At 37.5% G+C, this 22,689-nt stretch overlaps 1 protein-coding gene and 1 non-coding gene across 2 annotated transcripts in view; both read left to right on the forward strand.

The window, feature by feature from the left end:
• The window catches only part of LOC113703152 (BURP domain-containing protein 6-like), a 95,974-nt gene that overhangs the window by 18,066 nt on the left and 55,219 nt on the right, over nucleotides 1-22,689 (forward strand). The gene's annotated exons all lie outside the window — the stretch shown is intronic.
• Nucleotides 21,120-21,226, forward strand: LOC140013938 (small nucleolar RNA R71). Its single transcript, XR_011820790.1, has one exon. It is a non-coding gene; the product is annotated as a small nucleolar RNA R71 (small nucleolar RNA).

Below are 22,689 nucleotides of genomic sequence, written 5' to 3' on the forward strand. Positions count from 1 at the left end.
TTTTGTGTTGTCACTGATGAACAATTTTCTTGTAGTGAATGGAGTATTTTTCATAATAGTCATTATCACAACTCGGGTCCAAGGATTGGTCCAAGTAATTTTTGGATCGAAATTCACTGAATCAAAATAGTTAACCCAAATTACAAGATAGCTATTGGATCCAAGCTTTAAACTCATTCCCTTCCCTTCCCTTTCTCAAATTGATATGGAATACCTTATTCTCCCCACCTTCAATACTTTGAAGTCCTAGCAAAATTGATATTGGATCTAGAGGTGACTTCCGTCGAACGTAGTAGTACTTAGCCCCACACAACACTTAGCTCTTTACGTGGTTCGCTTTGATACCAACCATCATGACTCAGGTCCAAGGAGTGGCACAAGTAAATGATTAACCCAAATTACAAGATAGCCATTGGACTCAAACTTTAAACCCATTCCCTTCCCTTTCTCAAATCGATGTGGGATACCTCAGTTATCATCTTGCCTACAGTTGAAAAAGTTTAGCTGACATGATCTCGTAAATGAATGATTGGCAGAAGATAGTATGCAACATTCTAAAAATTTGATTAAAAACCGTATAATTTTTTTATTTCTAACTTTTTTTCTAGGCCAAGTTTAACCAAACAGAGCATAAGTGTATCGACATAATATGGGACCTATTTGGCACCTAAGTTTTTTAAGTAGTTTTTCTTCTACAAGCTTTTAAAAATTTTAGATGAATCTTAAAAAACTTACCAAAATTTTTAAAAAACATAGCTCAAAATAACTAAAAATAGACAAATTTTTTTTTCCTTCTTTTCTTTCTTTTTCTTCCTCCCCACACCTAGATCCATCACCATATCTACAATCGGCCTATGCCGATAGGCACTAGCATCACCGCCAGTGCCTCTATCTCTCTCCCTCTCTCCTTCTTTCTTTCTTTCCTTTCTCTTTGTCTCGCTCCCTTTCCTCCTCCCTTCCTCCCTCTTCCTCCTCTCTTCTCCTCCCTTCCCCTACCATCCTCTCTTCTCCGTCTCCCTTCACTGGACCTGTCCCCTCCTCTTCCCCTACCGGTCACATGACCAGTAGGGAAGGAGGAGGGGGTCGTAGGAGAAGGAAAGGAAGGAGGAGGAGAAAAGAGGGAGAAGGAGAGGGAGAAGGAAAGGGAGGGAGGGGGAAGAAGAAGGAGAGAAGATTAAAAAAAGGAGGTGGGGATGGAGTTGGCTGGCACCGATGGCAGAGGGCGTGGAATGGTGGTAGTGGTCGACAGTGGAGGGAGTAGAGTAGTGGTTGTGGTGTGGGAGGGAGGAGGGAAGAGGAAGGAGGGAGAATTGGGGGGGGGGGGAAGAGAGAAAGAAAAAGAAAAAAATTTGAAGAAAAGAAAGTTTTTTTTATACATTTCTTAAATACCTAACTATACATAAGTTTTTTCACAAATTTTACAGTAAATTACAACAAAATTTTATACAAACAACTAAAAAACTCACCATTTAAATGGGGTATTGGATAATCAAATCACCCTTCTCATATTAGGGCAAAGTTCAAGTTATTTCCATGATTTCCAGTGTGTTTCTCTTGGATCCTATCTCTCTCATATATTAATTGCTCCATTTGTTTTGTACTTGATGTTCATTTGGGGTATAAGTTGGGCGAATAAAAGAATAATTAGAAGGTGAATATAGGAACAGATATCTATTACAAGGTTGCAGAAACCCTCAGAAGGACCCTGCAGGTGATTATCTTGCAAAAAAGGTAGCCCCTAGGGGATATCTCTTATAATTTCAAGATGTGATGATAAGGTTAGAGCAATGGGAATTAGCACACTGATCATTCGGACTTACGTTGGGAGCATTGTTTAAGGTTTCTATCAATTGATTATGATACGTGAAGACTAGACACTTCAAATCACAAGAGCAACGGCTAATTCCAATTTTCACTCTTCAACTATATTTGTATTTTCACTTTAATTTCTAAATTTTAAAGTGGAATACTTTATTCCTTAAAAAATAAAATTTGTCTGCTTAAGTAAAATGGTTGACGGAAATAGGACATATTTTATATTTAAGCGAGATGCATCTTATGTTTTAAGAACTAAAGTAGAACAAATTTTATTCATAAGTAGGATACTTTTTTTTTTATATATATTTTTAGAACTAAAGTGTGACAAATTTTACTTAAATTCAATAGATTTTATGTTTTAGCTATAAAAGTATCTCATTTTCAAGTTTAGGTACCAAACTAGGTATTCAACTATAGTTAAACGGTGCAACATAGAATTAACTCCAAGTGGAATTTTTAGTTATCTGGAAAGAGGAATCTTTTATAAATCAGTCCCCTCCTTGTTGGTGGCTTAAATTGAACACGGCAGGCTGCTAGTGCCAATAATGCATTTAACATCATAATCGCTAATACGGACAGACGGTGGTGGCCGGGGTTGGCATTTGGTGGGATAGTTGATAGTGCCACTGGCGTGCTTCAATTTGCCGCCATGACAGTGCCATCGCAGCCGCCCTACTCTAAAAGAAAAGGAAATGAAAATAACTAAAAATAATAATAAATTCGTAATGAGTAATAACAAGTTGTATTGCTGAAGAGAACTTGGTCGAATAGTTAAGTTGAGATCCTCCTTCTTCTTTCCTATTTCTTAAATCCCATTCATCTCCTGTTAAAATATTTTGAGAAAATAGAAAAACAAATTGTATTTTTTGTGTAGTCGAGTTGAACAAAAAGCTAAATAGCTTAGCTCGATATACTCGCAAACAAAAGTGAAGAGACTTTTTGAAACTACAGGGAAATTATGTTGCAAAATAGACTTTTTCTTTTAAATATCTTACTATCGGAAAGAAATATACTTTTTTTTTCTTTTCTTCTTTTTCCTCTGTTTTCGAAAAAGTAGTGTTAAATTAAACCAGCATGGCATCAAGTCAGTTTTAGCAATCAATAGCACTTAAATGGTCTCATGATTAGGTGTGTCAATTGAGATTTTTGAGCTGGACTTTGGTAAGCCCAAGCTCAACTCACAATAAAAATAATGTGTGTTTGAATAGCAATTTTTTTATCAAATATTATTTTACTTGCATCACAATTATAATTTTCAATCAACTTTGTATGTTCCTAATAACTTTTTTTTTTATCTCACATACATCACATCATAAAAAGTATTATAATAATTATTTCAAATAATCTCCCATCTAAAAACACTCATCATAATTTTGTTAAAATTTGCACTAATAACAGAAGTTACATTATCAATCATACACCAATATCAAATAACAGATCTAAGAAGTACGGAGATTACATATTTGAAGAATAAATAAAAATTAAAATAAAATACTTTTAAATTGAAGAACATTTGTGCATGCTTCCAATCCAAATGAAGATGCTTTAATCTAGTGTAAATTTTGTTGAAAAATAGGGAAAATGAAATAAAATGTTCAATTTGGAATGAAACACACATGCAATTATCACTATGTAGATTCCATAATAACTTGGCCTAATAATAGAGTAGGTAAAAGTTCGCCCGTTAAAGGATTGCTGTTATTATGGTAGATTAACTTGCATAAGAAAGAAAAAGTTTTATATAAAAACATGGATACATATGCCGAGGAGGCTTTGGTCTAATGGTTAAAATCAAAACTCTAGAAATTAGAGATTCTCGGTTCAAATTCCTTTGCCCCTCCCCCTTCTTAAGTCGCACCTCTTCCCTGCTGATGGAAAAGTTTTTTTTTTTTAAAAGTGTAAAACAAAAAGCCTCCTGTGGTATAACTATCTTACAGAAAAATCCCTTGCGATTTCAAATCATACGTGTCGGTACCTCATGATTTGAAGTAATTTGAAACATTGACGGAAATCGTTAAAACAAACGGTTTTGAGTGAAATGACAGAACTGCCTTAATAATATAAGCAAAAAATGGCCTAAAATAAACCGTTTTTGATTCATTACTTTCAATCACTAATAATATAAGCAAAAATCGTCGATTTCTACAAGTTTGGAGCAAATTTGAAGAAGAATCATGGTTGTTTTTTTAAGGTACGAGGGGGAAAATAGGTATTTCAGGTCAAAATTGGCTTAAAAAACTATTTTTTAGAAGACCACACACAGTTCCAACGTGTCTACATCAAACGCTAAATTTAACTATTTTCATTAATTTTTCACTTTATTTTAAATCATGAGGTACCAACGTGTGTGATTTGAAACTACAAGGGATTTTTCTGTAAGATAGCTATACTACAGAGAGCTTTTTTGTTATTTGTCCTAAAAAAAATGGATACAGATAGAGGTCAGGTTCGGTCCAGAAGGTTGATGTATGTGTTGTAGATTCATCCAAAAGTTTGGCATATTTTGTTATAGGATCTATTTTGCAATCATTCAACGTAAAATAGTACACAAAATTTGTACATCAACCATCAATAATACTCATCGAGTACCTTTACGGTTGAGGAAATATTACACCGACATAATTGATACTACAACTGGCAGAGAAGAGACTAAACAAGGATTAACTTATTTATGGGTAGATAATCAGTCGCACTCCCAAGCCAAGCTGATATTGTCTACTTAAGAGGGGGATTATAAGTTCAAATGGTTTTATATTTGATATTGTCTACCAGTTTAAAAAGGTTTAAGTCATAACTAAGTATTGTTGGACTGTCATACTAATAGCTTAGAACTAACTTGGAACCACCTGAAGGGATATAAATTTCTATCTGAGTTGTAAACTTGTAATTTGTAAGTCTTGAAGGTCTTGATCTTACACATTTGAATTTAAAAAATTTGAAGTGGGTGCCACTACACCCTTCTAATCTAAACGGGCCCCATATATAACACAGTTGGGGGTAATATATGTGCTCCCAATTATTAAAAAGCAAACAAAAACCTTACCAGCATTTTGGTCCTATGTGAGGGCCACATCTAATGTGAGATTGTCCTTAAGCATAGGTCCATACTACAATTTACAAGGATTCATGACTTGATGTCAAGAGGGTTGAATTAAGACTACTTTCTTGTATGCTTAAAAAAAAGACTACTTTCTTGTACACCAAACAAAATGTCGAAAAAACATATTTTCTAAAAAGTTTATTGGGATGATTTGAACCCAAGGCTTGGCACTACCTGGACTTTTCTAAAGTGCTGTAAATTTTTTTTGTTTGGGATATTCACAGCAATGATGGCTGGATCACCTCAACCTACTTTAATTTGCAGCCTGCCGACTTTTCTGCCCTGCCTTAAAAGAAAAGGAAATTAAAAGTACTTAGATATTAAGAAATGTCAAATAAGAAACTTTACCTCTTGTGCAGTCAAATTGGACAGAAAGCAGCTTCGCTCTAACCTAAACTAGAAGAAAGTAAAGTGACTATTTTGAAACTACACAGATTGCAAAATCTTAAGTAATAGATTACCAAAGGAAATTTACCATCTATTTCTTTTTCGTTCTGCTGAAAGTAGTTTAACCAGCATGATTTCAAGCCACAGTACTCAACACAACTTGAATAGGCTCACGGCGATGGATCCCTTCGTGGACTTGACTCGAGTACGCAGCAGGTTCAGTGCAGTGAAGGGTTAATCCAAGGAATTATAAGGAGAAAGTTTCATTGAGTTCCTCACTCCACCACCAGTTTAGCAGTTACTCTTCACCTTCAGCGTCTCTGAGTCTGGCTCATTTGTTTATCAATTTTGTTTGTTATTCTGTCAGGCGCACAGAGTCTGCTGAAGTCAAGTCCAACGAGGAGTCCATTATCTTGAGCCTAGCTACTGTCTTCAAATGAGCACATTTTTTGATGAATTATTTCATTTTTATCTGTCAAAATATATATAATCTTTTATGTATGAAGTTGAAACTACTAATTAAGTTCGTATATTTTCAAAAGTTATCTTCTTAAACATATAAAACCATTATATTCATGTAATTAGGAATACGAAAGTGATACTTGAACTCCCAAATTACTCTTTTGCATTCGCTGATGGCATTTCATTGAGTGAATAGATTAATGTTAGAAAGGCTAACATAGGAATGCGAATATCACTCATCACTACAAGAAAATTACCATTTAATGACACTCAAAAATGCCTCTTTTTGTATGTTTTAGTGACAATTTTTAATCTAATAGCATTTCCCCCGAGTGTTGGCAATATCACTGCCACTATAGTCTAGTGACACTTGAAAAGTGCCACAAAAGAGTTACTATGATAACATTTTAACATTTCATTGTACTAGGGATATGTGTCATGAGAAGATGCCACTATGTCATTTTTTTTGGGTGTTTGCGAATGCCAACAATTTAAGTTTTGATACAACTTTAAATGCCACTATTTAAAACTTTCCTGTCACTTTGAAATGCCACTAAAAAATTAAGAAAATAAAAAAATAATTTGAAATTAAAAATCAAAGTACTCTTATTGATCCGGGTAATTAATTACAACTCAAGAAAATGAAAGTTTCGCCATTTAAACAAGTCACTAACTAATAAATCTAGTAAGAAATTATATGACAACAATATAAACAAATTCATGCATTTTACAAATGAAACATGTCTAAAGACATTAATCTTTTAAGCTGATAACTTGGAAAAGATCATGTCTTCTTTGCTTCATTAATCTCTCAAATGCTATGTAATCTGCATTTAAACAATACAATGAATATATTACCTCTTCTCAAGGATTAGTTAGTAAAAATATTAACTCAACTCAAGATATTAGCAATAGTGGTTGAAAAATTAACAATGATCAAAGTGGGAAGTAAAATGGGGCACCTTGAACTTGCCATAGAGATACTAAAGTGACAGGTTGTCGAGCCTATGCAATAATAAATACCTGCTCAAACAAAAGTTAATTTCTGCAGATAGTGATAAGTAGGGTCAAATCCATAGGGACTGGGGATATTTGTCTCTTTTGGAGTTCAAACTAACAATGGGGGGTTTTTTATAGCAATGACAATGATTAAACAGTTCGAATAAAATCAAATAGCTAACTAAAAAGTAAACGACAAGTCACTAAAATCAGATTAATGATAACTAAAGTTCTAGCCAAGAAATAACTTTAGCAATGGTTCACCTAATTGATCATCAATGCAAAGGCAATTCCAATTATTTACTAATAAATAGGTTATAACTGCCAAACAAGCGATGACAGTCAACCCTTCCTTACTGTGTCGGTGATTAAGGTATACCCATTAACCACTACTCTAATTGAGAAATAATCATAGGTACGCCCGTAAGATTTAATTCTCTAATTGTCTTACGTATTAGTGGAGTCCTGTTCTAACCAAATAACGCACTACCAGGGTTATTTTATGTTAGCCCGCGTATTCCCCTGACACAAATCCAATCATGCTAGTTGTCACTATTTCAGGGCAATTAAACAATTACAGATTTAATGCCCCATTTGACAATAGATTACTAAATTAACTAATTATCTGGATCCAAGACAATCAATTAATTGAATAACCATGAACACTATAATAAGAGAATATGCGAATATCAATAAATAAAAGAAAAAGATAAAATTAAATCGATCTCACAATTTTTAGGCGAATCAAAGCCTCAGTTGTTCCTTGACTAGAAAAGGGAGTTTTGTTCATCTTTAACGAATAAAGCCCACAGGAGATCGAAGCAACCGTAGCAGCCATTGACTCCGAAATTGAGAAAATTCAATTCGGTTCAGCAATGAAGAAAAAGTCAAGATTACAAAGAATGCCCAATTGCTTTTCTTTGCCTTCACATCTGATGGAAGCAAAAGCACAATAAGATGAAAAGAGGAAAAGTCAAAAGAAAAGCTAAGCTAGAGGTCCTACCATACGAAGAAAGAAAAACTACCCAAGAAAAGTCAATAGAAAGCTATTTAATATCTAGTTCCTACTGCTACTGTCCGGCGTCCGTGGCCATGAAGAGACCGAAGAAAACTCTAGCCTTTTTATCCTCTTTCCATGTTGTCTTCCGCCGTTACCAAAGAGGGTCGCATCCTCATATTTCAAAAATGCCCCTGGACGCCTGCTACTTGAATTCTTTTCCGATGACTGTCAAATTAGCCTTGGTTGTGGTATTTTCATTCTACTCCCTAAAATAAATGTAAATTACGAAAAGTGAGTAGAGTCTAATAACTGATTCACATCAAGTCAGGTAATAGGGGAAATTAACAATAAAATAAATGATAAAATAGTAACCTATCAATTCCCCCCCACACCTAATGATGCGAACCCGAATCCCCAAGCTCCCGCTCTTGAAGAAACGAATTGCACAGGCAGCGGAAGGATCTATTTTGATCAGGCTATGGACAAATTTGGTGGATTCTAAACCAATCAAGGACAACTCGAGATTGATTAGAAGGATAGAAGGCGCCACAATCCAACATGGTCTTGAATTGATAAGCCAGTTTGAATCCCCGAGGCCAACTCTAAGGTATTGAAAGTTGCTTCAAAGAAGCCAAGAGAAAACTCTCAATTTTTAATTCATAAAAAATGTCCCCCCTTTAGTCTTACAAAGCTAGGCTATTTATAGGCTAAAGGTAACACAAACCCTAAAGAAACCCTAAGAGAGGAGTCGGCCATCTTGACTCCAAGATGGGCTGGCCCATGCCTTCTACTAAGCAAATAGTCCAACTAAACAAGTAATAACGACTAAGGCCCTACTCGGCCGACTCACAAGGAGGCCCACTTGATTCTTCATGAGCTTGGATCAAGGTGTTAGTTACTTGATTGTCTCTTTCTAAGCCTTCAATATCTTTATGGGCTTCGTGTTGGTCTTGGATAACTCGAACGAGGGGTTGGAGGGATTCTTTGAAGAGCTTGGCCCGTGCACGTGTGACTGGGCCTTATGGGACTCGGACTGGATCATTGCGTGGGCTCCGATCCATGCACACATCAGTGAATTCCTTGTTTTTGACTCTATTCATTGGCCCCCAATGAATCTTTGTTGGATCTAGAGATAGAGCATGAACACCTACTAGGGTTCGTATCATTCCCTTCCTCTTAAATAGATTTGTCCTCAAATTGTAGGACCGCTTAAATTGCAATAATGATGGAAACACGTGGATGATCACAATCCTAGTGGCATGGTGTTTGGATAACCTCTTGATGCTCACGAACTCCAATGATGCATAAAACTCAACTTTCGGTGGTAGCAACATGATGGAGTCAGCAATCGTGTCTTTATGTAGACAAGGAGATGATGGCAACGAAGAACGTAAGAGCATCAATTGGTTGGAAACCATGGATGAATGGAAGCTGGAAAAGTCGTGGACTGCTGCTGGTTTTGGAACATCAAACTTGACTGGAACAAGCATAAAATCTGGTTGTACTCCTTTAATCAATGCTGGAAAATTTCGGACAGCTTTACAACCTACAAAAATGAAATAAGTTTCATCTTGTTTTGAACCAGCAATTGGATAAAGAAGCAATGGAATATCATTAGCTAAATGGTAAGAAGGTATAGCACAAGATTTGAATGTGAAAACTCCCTTTGACACTTCATTATCCCTTCCTTCAACCAATTCAACTAGACAAGTCATTGCTGGCTCTTTACACTTTCCATCAAAATCTACATAAGGACGACAAGAATTAGGACTAGTCATACGCTCAAAATAAGGCAAAGAGGATGAATGAACCATAGGTAAAGAATGGGAAGTAAAATCTGGAATTCCCCCTTTAAGATAAACTCGAGTCAATCCTCTGATGGTGCGGACAGATTCGAAGTGACATTGGTCCATGAATTGATACCAAAGATATTTAACTCCTAGATGACAAACTCCATGGAAACTCGCAAAGTGTCCAAGTGACTTTGGAATGGAACATGCCATGACCAACTCTACTTGACTTTGTTTAATCTGCACCAAAGAAGAAATACTAAACAAAACACATGTTAGCTTGATAGAAAACAAAACGTTCGCACTCTTGACTTTTGCAAACATGGCCAACTCTCCCTCCTTATTCTTCACTAAGACCGAATTACTCCCGCCGTTTTCCACTCTATTACCACCAATTGACACTTGATTAAGTTGCTCAAAGTATGAATTCATCACTTCCCTGATTTCTCCCATCATAGAATCAACCAATTCTTTAGTCCGACTCCGGAAATCTTTCTTTGGTTCACAAGGCTTTGTCTCAATCCGAGAACTCTTAGATTCCTTGACTCGTTTGTCATGACACCCCTTAGATGAATCTCGTTTGCTTGAGGATGACCTTGACTTAGATGCTTGGCGCAAACGTCTTTGGTCCTCCTCATACGCATCACAAGTACGTTTATATCTTTCATTTACACACAAAGCACGGTCACGTTCCATCTCCTCCCGAAGTGAACGAAACTCATGTTGTGAACTAGATTGCATGGAACTAGAGTACTTGGAAGCAGTTTGCTTGGAACCCCTCCTCTTAAGAGGCTCATTCTCCAAGAATTCTTGATTATATGAGTGAGATACAACTCCACTTGGCATGATTACGTGACCTGCAAAAATGGTTAGCAAAGAAAAGGATTTCCTCACAACACACAAGCTCACGTATGTACACTCAACCCTCGTGTATCATTCAAGCGTATAACACTCTAATGGTCTCACCAAATTTCTCAAGGCCTCTTATTCACGTTCCTTGAACAAATTAGAATTTACTCAAGGATCGCAACCAACTAGTCAATTAAAAATCACAAAAGTAGCAATGAAGTTCATGGATTTTGAAGGATAATAGCAAACTGACTTAGAAAGATTTAAATGACCCAAGTACTGTTGTAAACAACTCTAGATGATCGACAAAAGAGACAACTCACAACTCAAACGCTGAAATTTTGGAAGCCTAGAAAGACTCCTACCCGACAAACTTGGATTTTGGGCTGCTGTTGTTACCGAGTTCTGGTCAGTATTTTGGATGGCAGATGGTGCTTTTGGGAAGGTCAAATCACGTGAGAATCGGTCCTCAATTTCCAGCCAATTTGGGTCACAAAGTGATACTCAACCGACTCAAATTGCGGGTGGTTTGGGCGTTCCAAGGTGTAGCGGTGTAGTGGCGACATTTCCAGGTTTTCTTTGGGATTTTGGGAAAAGAATGGCGGTGGTTCTTGGATGATTTCCAGCTGCTACAAACAGGTAAGCTTTTGGTAGCCTTTGTTGGCCACTAGGCCTTGTCTCCCAATCCCCACCGACTAGGATTTCCCAAGCTAAACAACTTCCTAATCCGAAACTGTGTTGGCCTTCTTTCCTTGCTTTTCCTCGATTGTGGCGGGTCAGGTTTAGTTTAGGAAACTATTTTGAGTGCTTGTGGGGGCTGGTGAGGTCGGTTGAAGGCTGTTAACGTGCTTGGGTGATTTGGACTTTGGGTAGATGGGGTTTTTTTTTTTTGGCAGCCTCTAATCCCAAGAGGACTGGGATTGGTTATAGCTCACGGTTGGGACTTGGTTACCACTTGGAAACTTGGCCGCACCTTTCCCCTTTTTTTTTCTCTCGTTTTCTTTTCTGTTTTTTTTTCCTTTCATTTCTTTTTTTTTTTTTCTCTTTGCAGCTCACTAAGGAATTTTTTTTCCCAAGAAACCGGATTCAGTCCCACTATTGAAATTTCGAATCAAGGTTCACAACTGGCCAAGAAGGATTGAAGTTTGTTTTCCAAGACCTAAGGCTTTTCCCAAGAGTTTCCAAATCTGATTTTCAAGAATCCCAAGAAGGCTGATCAAGAAGTTCAAGAACTCCCCAAATATGCTTTTGGCATTCAAGATTTGCAAAATGCAACACAAATATTCAAGGAGCAAATGCAAAACAGGTACGGGACACCCTTGTTTTTGCAAATACAAGGGTGTCCCGTACAATTTCAGCAACGATTCAAAGAGGCAACAAGGTACGGGACACCCTTGTTTTTTTTTTTTTTTGACTTTGGCTAGGTTGTTCCTACGACCAAAATACACAATACCCACAAGAATTCCCCACAATCTAGGCCACAGCCAGTAGCAATTAACAACCCAGAAATCCGGACAGGTTGCGACACACAAACAAGACTACTTGAGATGCGGCAATAAGGAAGGAAAACCCTAGTTGCAACAAGAAGAGAAAGAACCCTAGTTGTGGCTATATGTTTTTTTTTTTCTTTCTGGTCAAGACACAAGATACAGCTACCCAACAGAATTTCGAACACAAAACAGAATTTAGACACAAAACACGACGACAAATCTGGATAGCATTTAACGAAAGACACCAAACAGAATTTCGGCAAAGCACCAAAACTAGCAACTCAAGATTTTTTTTTTGTTGTGCAACTAGGACACGACTAACACACTGATTTGACAATATAATTGCCGGACACAAACAATGGAAACAATATCAATAAGACACGGACAGATTTGGTACAAGAAACAAACACGATGAGCAACAAGAAACTAGATACAAATAAAACTATGGAGATTCAAACCCTAAGGTGCAATTTTTTTTTTAATTGGGTAGGGTTTGGTAGAAGAACAATGAGTAAAACAAGAAAAGAAAAAGGATATTAACCTGGATCAAGAGCCGAAACTCTGATACCAACTGATGCGAACCCGAATCCCCAAACTCCCGCTCTTGAAGAAACGAATTGCACAGGCAGCGGAAGGATCTATCTTGATTAGGCTATGGACAAATTTGGTGGATTCTAAACCAATCAAGGACAACTCGAGATTGATTAGAAGGATAGAAGGAGCCACAATCCAACATGGTCTTGAATTGATAAGCCAGTTTGAATTTCCCGAGACCAACTCTAAGGTATTGAAAGTTGCTTCAAAGAAGCCAAGAGAAAACTCTCAATTTTTAATTCATAAAAAATGTCCCCCCTTTAGTCTTACAAAGCTAGCCCATTTATAGGCTAAAGGTAACACAAACCCTAAAGAAACCCTAAGAGAGGAGTCGGCCATCTTGACTCCAAGATGGGCTGGCCCATGCCTTCTACTAAGCAAATAGTCCAACTAAACAAGTAATAACGACTAAGGCCCTACTCGGCCGACTCACAAGGAGGCCCACTTGATTCTTCATGGGTTTGGATCAAGGTGTAAGTTACTTGATTGTCTCTTTCTAAGCCTTCAATATCTTTATGGGCTTCGTGTTGGTCTTGGATAACTCGAACGAGGGGTTGGAGGGATTCTTTGAAGAGCTTGGCCCGTGCACGTGTGACTGGGCCTAATGGGACTCGGACTGGATCATTGCGTGGGCCCCAATCCATGCACACATCAGTGAATTCCTTGTTTTTGACTCTATTCATTGGCCCCCAATGAATCTTTGTTGGATCTAGAGATAGAGCATGAACACCTACTAGGGTTCGTATCACCTAAACCCCTCTTGTCCTCAAGCATAAGAACAGTAAACAAATACCAATATTTGACAATAGCTATTGCTCCACCTACCATATTGCCAAGATACCAAGAAAAATATATCAAGCATCAGCGATCAAAATCAAAGAAACATCACTGCGATTAGCTTCTAAACCACAAACTCCTTTAATTGCAGGTTAACTAATCTAAGAAGAAGGAATGACGCACAACATTTATCAACAAATGGTCTAACTATTAACCAAAATCTCAACATTAAATCCATAAATCGGTAGGCTGACTTTTATTATACAGTAACACAATATTCACTTCTTTTTTCATGTTTTTCTATTTTTCTGTTTTTTTAATAGTAACACAAGACTTAGTCCCTAGCCATTGGAGTTTTTGGACGCGAACTCCGACATTTGTCAGATGAAAGAGCTCGGTTACTCAGTTCCTATCGCATGTGACCACGCACTCATAGCAATTACTACTTTTTGACGCGAGAATCGACACTTTTGGTGAAAATCCCCGATTACTTGGTAGTAACTACTAGCGGAGTACAGTCAACTCTTATTCACATCTAAATAACACAAAAAATTCAAAATAACACAAAATCAAAAGTAAATTTGCATCAGCTAGCCTCATTTTCAAACATGGAGAACGAAGGTTAATAATCGGACCAATTTACATGAAAATGCCAACAGTTATTTTCTATGTCTAGGAAAGTTAACCAAAAATTATAAAAGTCACACAGTCGTCGATATTCACCATAGAGATATTCTTAGACTCAACCACATCTACTTGATACACTTCTATTACTAAAACTTGGCAATAGCAAAAATAGAGACAACAATCAAACATCAAATTTTGGCATCACATACGAGCTAATCACTAAAAAGAAAGAAAGATTGACAAATAACAAACTAAAACGAAAGCAAAAACATCTAAAAAACTAAATAGTAGAAAAACTAGCACAGCTGCCCCCTCACACCTAGACCCTACATTGTCCTCAATGGAGGAATTAAAGCAATTAAAGCAAAGAGGACATCGAAACTTCCCTCTCGAGTGGCTACGAGGTAGGCGGGAACGGTAGAGGGAAACCGATGTGGTGGAAGTACGCGCCCAAGTTCTTCACTGGTTGTCGAGGGAAAAAGTAGGAATGGATGCGAGAGAGAGGGTGGCGCGCGAAGTAGATGCGACGACTGGTGGTAGAGGTTGCGCGATTGGAGTGAGAGAGATTGGAGTGGTGGCGCACGATGGTAGAAAATGAGGAAGAAAGAAGAAGAAGAAAGAAAAAAAAAAGAAAAGAAGGAAAAGAAGGAAAAAGAAAAAGAGAAAGAATTTTTTTTTTAATTTGCATCTTGCAGATCTAAGCTACAGTTAAACAAATGATTCTTTTTTTGTCTTTTTCGAATTAATTTATTATTTATCTTTTTTAAAAAATTTATTTTATTTTATTATTTTTTTAAAGAAATTTTTTTTCCAAATTCGAAATTAGAGATAAGAAGGAAAGCGAAATATTTCTTGAGGTTTGAAAACTTATCTTTCTCGCGAAAATAATGCGGGCACGTTATGAAGGCTAGAACCCTTTTGATGATGAGCTCTCCATACGACTTGACGTAGGAACGTCATGAGGGTCCGAACCCTTCTGATCATGAGCTCTCCATACGACTTGATGCGAGCGCGTCATGTCAGAGAGATACCTACGGATCATCAAAAACGAGAATTGAAGCCTGAAATCAGTCAAACTCAAGGAAAACATATTTAAACTAATAAACAAAATCAAACAAACAACTAAAAGAAATTGGGTTGCCTCCCAATGAGCGCCTTTCTTTAATATTTTTGGCTAGACATTGAACATTATTCTTAAATCTGAGTGTAACTCAATTTTTTTTGTAATCGATGGCCCTCCTCCAGGATCCAAATAGCCTTTAAGTGCAGCCTTCTTTCTTAATTTCCTACTCTTTTTCACCTCATACATTGCTTTCATCCCCTTATACTTGTTTTCAGTAAATTTGAATTTGCCTCTACAAGTAAACTCAGAAAAATTCTTGCACAGAAAGATTAATAGCATGAATAGCAAACCAGAGTGAGAGTTAACAAGATGATTCATTGTATCTAAAATATTAAAGTGGACTAGTTCTCCGTCAAATTTCATAGACAATGTACCCTTATTAGCATTATTTTTGTCTGGGCTGTACTAAAAAATGGTCTACCTAATAGCAAAGGTAAAGGGTCGGGAGAATGGTCATCATCCATGTCAAGTATATAAAAGTCAGCCGGACATACCAATTCATTAACTTTAACCAGCACATCCTCAACCAACCCATCAGGGTATGCATTTGTTCGGTCAGCTAATTGGATTATTATCTCAATTTCTTTTAATGGACCGAGGTTCAGAGAAACATACATAGATTTAGGCATTACGTTGATCGATGCTCCTAAGTCCAGCAGGGTATTCCTAATCAAAGTATTACCTATCTTACATGGGACAGTAAACCTACCTGAATCCCCGTACTTCGGTGGAAGTTTCCTTTGGAGAACTGCTGATACGTTTTCCCCCACGATGACCCTTTCATCTCCCCTCAACTGCTTTCGGTTGACACATAGGTCCCTTAAAAACTTTGTATACTTCGACACTTGATTGATGGCGTCTAACAGGGGAATATTGATCTTTGTCTTGCAGAACACCTCCAGGATCTCCTTTTCCTTATCCTGCTTCCACAGTTTCTCTAACTTACTAGGAAAGGGAGGCGGGTTAGTTCTAACTGTAATGACTGGATTAGGAAGTACCTTTTGATTTGGGCCATTGCTGTCCTCCTTCTCAAGCTCATTCTCGATCCTTTCCTCATCTTTGTCCTTGGGAATCGTGAGTTCGGGCTCTTGAATTTCCTTTCCGCTCCTTAAAGTCATCGCACTTACGTTCTTCAAGTTCAATTTTAGGTTGAGACGCAATTTTTCATAAACTTGGGATTCCAGGTGATTGATTGCCACTGCCATCTGATTCATCTGATTTTGCATTACTTGTACCTATTCCAATTGATTTCTTATGTTCTGCAGTTCGGAGTCTGTCTTTTGCTGATGTTGCACGGTGGTAGCCATCAGTTGTTTCATCATCTTCTCCAAAGATGGACTAGAACTTAGTGACGGAGGTGGTCGGGGTTGGTACTGCTGCTGGTACCCTTGTTGTCTATTTGACACAAAGTTAGGCTGCCTGTTCCCTCCATAGCTGAGGTTAGGATGGTGTCTTCAGCCGAGATTATACGTATTCGAGTACGGTTCATAGGGCATTCTTGGCGTAGGCGCGTGACCAGCCATGTTCACTTTCTCTGCACTTTGTTCTTGAATTATCGGGCACATATCTGTAGAATGACCCATAGTAGTGCAAATTCCACACACCTTGGCCTGAGATGCGTTTCCTACAACCAGTTGCCTAACAAACGAGGTTAACTCCGTCAACTGCTGCTAGATAGAAGATGTCTCTACCTCATTTACCTTGCGTATCGGGACATCCTCTCTCGTACCGAACTGTTGTGAATTCTCGACCATTCCCTCAATTAGCTCCCATGCTGCCCGAGGGGTCTTGTTCACCAGTGCCCCTCTGTCGCGCCCCACTTTTTGATGTGGTGTGTGTGAAAGTAGTGTGCATGTGAACGTGTGCGAAAAAATGAAAATAAAAGGCCATGGGACTTGAAAATGCGACGATTCGGCCAAATAAAGTTTAAAAAAGGGTTTTGGATGAAAAAATGGAGTCGCCACTTGGTACGGAGTTAGGGTGTACCAAGTCACCCAAAAAATGATTTTTGTTTTTGAACGAAAAAGTAAATAAACCCTTTTAAAGAACTTTTAGGTCTACGCAACCAAAGAAAGGGATCGGGGGTCACATTTGATAAGGGAGAAGGCAAAGGCAAAGCCTAAGGCACTCCCTTACCCTAGCAAGAGCTAGTTGCGTGACTTAGCCCCACTTTTCCCAATTTTTCTACCCAAAATATGTATCGCATGTTGGATATGACTAATGGATGCGAAAAGGAAGGAAAAATGCAATCCTAAACCTAAAATGTTTCTCATGAGACTTTTAGGTCCCAACCACATGAATTGTGGTGGCCAATAAGGAGAGCTCTCATGGAAGTCATGATTAATGCAAGTGAGGACTCAAGTGCAAGTGTGCAAGTGTGAGAAAATAAAGGTGTTTGTGTGTGCAAATGGGTTAAAATAGGATATTAGATACGTATAAGTGCAATTTGAGTGCCATTTGTGAGGTAGAAAAATAAATGAGGGATAGGAAAAAGGTGGTGAGAAAAATGGATTGAGAAAAATCTAAGTAGTGAGAAAATGTGGCTAAAAGAGTGAGGAAGTGATATAAAAAGAATGCAAGTGTATGACCTTAAGGGAATGCATCAAGTCGGGTACGGGAATGACTCCTAACTTTACGACTTTGATTTTCCCTTGGATTAGAAGGAAGAACTAGCGTGCTAAGGCTATTTTGTAGCCAAACTTGCTCGTTTCCCTTATCAAAAGGGGACTCTCAAACAAATATACCCTATAACTAGCATGAGATGCAAAAACCTAAATGAAGGGAAAATGTTGGAGGAGCATGTCAAATGATAAAAACTAAGAAAAATGCATGAAATGTAGTGAACATGCAAGTATGCACTAACGAAAGGGGACGGCCTATTGGGTCTAGCATTGGACTAGTCCTTTCTATGAATGAGCCACAACTAGCGTTGGATTAGTGTGGTGACGTACATTCATCCATCACATTCATCCATGGCTATAGAAAGCAAGTAGACATGCAAATCACCTATAAACACGTAGCACATAACACTTAGCATGCTCGACTAGATGCAAGAGCCTAATAAAGCAAATTAACACACAGCAACAAAAGCAAGCACAACACATAAGACAATTAAGGCCCTAACTATTACATTATTGGGAGAGAAGGCCTACTACAATCTAAAAGGGGAAATGGAATGAAATAAATAGTTAAAATAAACCTAACTATTACAATTGTGGCATTCCAGTGCCTTCCCAAATGATCAAAAATTGAACTAAAATTAAAGTGAAATTAAATAACTAAAAAGATAAATAAAGTGGAAATGAAATGGAACACTCAAAACCAGGCAATTGCACACATAAGGCACATATATGCACATAGGCCAAATAAAGTCAAAAATAAAGGGTAAGGTATACCTCTCTCGAGTCGGGGCCCTAATAGGATGAAAATTACTTATTTATCTCCAAAAGTAAAGAAAAGGTCAAGGCACCAATTTAGTTTGAGACAATTAAAGAAACATGCAAATACAAACTCACCTGATCATAAAGCTCTTAAAATCATGAATTAAGTGCAATTTAAACAAAGCATGGTAATTAATTGAATCAAACAAGCAATAAAATTGTAAAATTAAAGCTGCCAAGGACCAAATTGAGGACATTATTCAATTGGTTGGGTCATAGTGAAATGAAAGGAAACTTGGAGGGTCAAAATCCAATTTTCTGGAAACATTTCCATGCAAATTCATGCAAAGTGACGTGAGAAACATTCTGCAATAAAGATTGAAGCATCTAATGAAGGCCTTCTGCCATCCCAAAAAAATGCAGCTGTAGCTTCCATTTCGCACACAAGTTTCACTTCAAACACAACAAAGCATTTCAACCAACATCCGAGCCTTAGACTGAGCAACAACCACATAATTACTACAAACCCAATAAACAAAACAACTTAGAAAAAGTATCCTGCAAATCTGGAAAACAAAAGAAAGCTTTGCTGCAACTTTTTACCGCTATTTCATAGTTTTTGATGCAAACTCTTTCCATCCGAATACAGTTAATAACTTCCACAACAAAGACTTAGACTATAAAAGGCCAGTTTTCCAACATTTCCGACCTTTCAACAGGGGAGTTGGACACAAAAATCAGCAACCGAAACTGAACTTGGAGCAGCGAAGAAATCAAACATTTGCAAAATGGTATCTACTTTCATTGCTGCAACAGACCAGGAAGTTTCCTCCCCCTTTAAACTTTCGACCAAGCTTTTGCTTTATGAACTTAGAAAGAAATTGTTTACAGCAAAAGGAGAACGAAGGAGCAAAAACGACATTATCGCGGCCAGTGAATCAACAACAAAGAAAAAGCAAACAGCGAGTTCTTTATGCATTTGAAAAACTGGAAATCAACATGATGAATCATTCTTCAATCAAAGGAAAAATTTTAAATGCAAACAAATGCTAGCTGAGGGAACAAGACAGAAACGTAGACATGCAAATTGCGAAGAGGCGTCTGCAATTTTCTGGTGCCTCAAGATTTTAGCAACCTCATGTAGCGAGTATTAATATCAATTGCCGAAAGAGCATTAAAGAACGGTCTTTTTCTTCAACAACAATGCTTCTGTAAATTTGATGCAGAAAAATCGTGCAAAGCTTCAAACAAAACCAGTGAATCCATCCCTCAAATCCTCAACAACTGAACATGTTGATTAATACAACCCAAGCATGAAACAACTCCAACCATGCAACAAAATCCGACCAGTGGGCTACTCTAAGAAAAATAGCAAAATGAAGGAAATAAAGCAAGATCTGAGCTTGCATGAGAGATGAAGGCAAAAGGGATTACCTTTAGCACCTTATAAGGCTGAGACGAATAAGTTCTAACTCATGAGGAGAGAGCTGCCCCGGGAATGCCCAGCGTTGGAGGATCCGTAACTTGGATCTCAGATTTAGCGGCTGAGGCTTTGATCGGAATTCTACCCTGAATGCAAAACCTCGTCAGCCCTATAATGGGTTTCTTTTCCTCTGCCCAGAAATCTTCCTTATTCAGCCATTAGCTCCTTTTATTTTTTGTATCTTTTACTGCCGTAGCTTTCTTGAAATTTCCTCCCAAGACCTAGCCTTCACTCCAGAGCTTAATCGCAATACTCCTCTTCTTTTGCCCTCTATCTTTCCAGAATCTCTTCCGGCCGTCAACCTCACCCTTTCTTTTCCTTTTTCCTCTCTGCCTTCTAACTAAATCCCAGCCGTTCCTAGCCTCACTTTCATCAGCTGTTATCAGCCCTCCTCTCTTCAAACCCTCTTCTTTCCCCCCTGTTTTCACTCTTTCCTTCAGTCGTCCCCCCTTTGCTTTTTCTGGCCATCCCAACTCTCTCATTGGTTTCTTTTTCTAGCCGTCCTCCCTCTTTTCCGACCCTCTCTTTCTCTCAAACTCTTTCTTATTTCTTCTCTCCAACCGCCACCCAAAGCCTCTCCTCTTTCCTGGTTTTCTATCAACCCAGCCGTCATCTATTCTTTTCGTTTCTTTCTCTTGCCGTCCCCAAAACCTCTCTCTATCTCTCAAAACCAAGCTATCATTCTAGATTCATCCCCCCCTCCAGGTGTCCTAGACACCTGGCCTTTTACAGCTCCAAATTTCATCTCCAGGACCTCTTCCAATCTCATTTGCAAGTTGCGGCAAAAAACGCAGTTTTCTGCATTGCCGTGACTCTTTTTTTTTTTTTTGAAAAGTAAGAAATAATTTTAACTAAAATAAATAAAAATACTAAAAAAAATGCCCAAAACATATTTTTGTGAACAAATTCTTTTCTTACAAATTTTATGCTAAAATTCTTATAAATAAAAATAAACAACTAAAAAACAAAAACAAAATAAAACTAAAAAATGAAATAAAAGACAAAAATAAATTAAGATGCTATAAAAATACTAGAAAATGCCCAAAACAAAAATTATGAAACTAATATATATGATTATCACTAAAATAAAATAAAAATAAAAAAAAATAAAAATTAAATAAAAGTAAAATAAAATGGTTCAAAATTTTGGTGTCTACACCCTCCACTCGCAGCATCAATGATACTCCTGTATCTGAAGATTAGTCCCTCGTAAAAATATTGTATGAGCAACTGCTCACTTATTTGGTACTGAGAGCACTTGATGCACAACTTCTTGAATCGCTCCCAGTAGTCGTAGAGTGACTCCCCTGGATGCTGTTTGATACCACAGATCTCCTTTCTTAGACTTGCAACTTGGGATGCGGGAAAATACTTGTCTACAAACTTTTTCTTCAACTAGTCCCACGTGGTGATACTACCTGGTGGTAGGTAGTACAACCAGTCTTTTGCGAAGTCCTTCAAGGAGAAGGGGAATGCCCTCATTTTTATTTGTTTTTCTGTGATACCCGGGGGTTTCTACTATTGCACACGATATCAAACTCTTGCAAATGTTTATATGGCTCTTCACCTGACAAACCATGAAAGGATAGTAAAAGATGAATTAGACCAGATTTGAATTCAAATGGAGTATTATCATTTAAATTTGGGAAAATAATACACAAAGGCTGTTGATTTAAATCAGGAGCAGCCAACTCCTTTAATGTTCGTGCGTTCGTCATAGTGAATTCTTCTTGATCCGAGTCACTTGAAGTGTCACCAAACGAATCTGTTGGTTCAACTTCTAACTCAGGTCTCTGAGATGCAGCACTGGAGTACTTTTCCCTGAGTTGTCTGGTCTATTTTCGTGTTCTCCGTGCGGTCTTCTCTATCTCAGGGTCAAAAATTAATTCACCTGTACGAGAATAACGAGGCATACACTCAAAAAGTACTAGAAAATTAGAACAAAAATAAACTTAAAAAGAAACAAATAACTAGCACCAGTCCTCAGTAACAGCGCCAAAAATTGACAGGTTGTCGAGCCTGTACAATAATAAATACCTGCTCAAACAAAAGTTAATTTCTGCAGATAGTGATAAGTAGGGTCGAATCCATAGGGACTGGGGATATTTGTCTCTTTTGGAGTTCAAACTAACAATGGGGGGTTTTTATAGCAATGACAATGATTAAACAGTTCGAATAAAATCAAATAGCTAACTAAAAAGTAAACGACAATTCACTAAAATCAGATTAATGATAACTAAAGTTCTAGCCAAGAAATAACTTCAGCTATGATTCACCTAATTGATCATCGATGCAAAGGCAATTCCAATTATTTACTAATAAATAAGTTATAACTGCCAAACAAGCGATGACAGTCAACCATTCCTTACTGTGTCGGTGATTAAGGTACGCCCGTTAATCACTACTGTAATTGAGAAATAATCATAGGTACGCCCGTAAGACATAATTCTCTAATTGCTTTACGTATTAGAGGAGCCCTGTTCTAACCAAATAACGCACTACCAGAGTTATTTTATGTTAGCCCGCGTATTCCCCTGACACAAATCCAATCATGCTAGTTGTCACTATTTCAGGGCAATTAAACAATTACAGATTTAATGCCCCATTTGACAATAGATTACTAAATTAACTAATTATCTGGATCCAAGACAATCAATTAATTGAATAACCATGAACACTATAATCAGAGAATATGCGAATATCAATAAATAAAAGAAAAAGATAAAATTAAATCGATCTCACAATTTTTAGGCGAATCAAAGCCTCAGTTGTTCCTTGACTAGAAAAGGGAGTTTTGTTCATCTTTAACG

This window comes from Coffea arabica, chromosome 8c, assembly GCF_036785885.1.
Source record: "Coffea arabica cultivar ET-39 chromosome 8c, Coffea Arabica ET-39 HiFi, whole genome shotgun sequence".
Classification (NCBI taxonomy): Eukaryota; Viridiplantae; Streptophyta; class Magnoliopsida; order Gentianales; family Rubiaceae; genus Coffea; species Coffea arabica.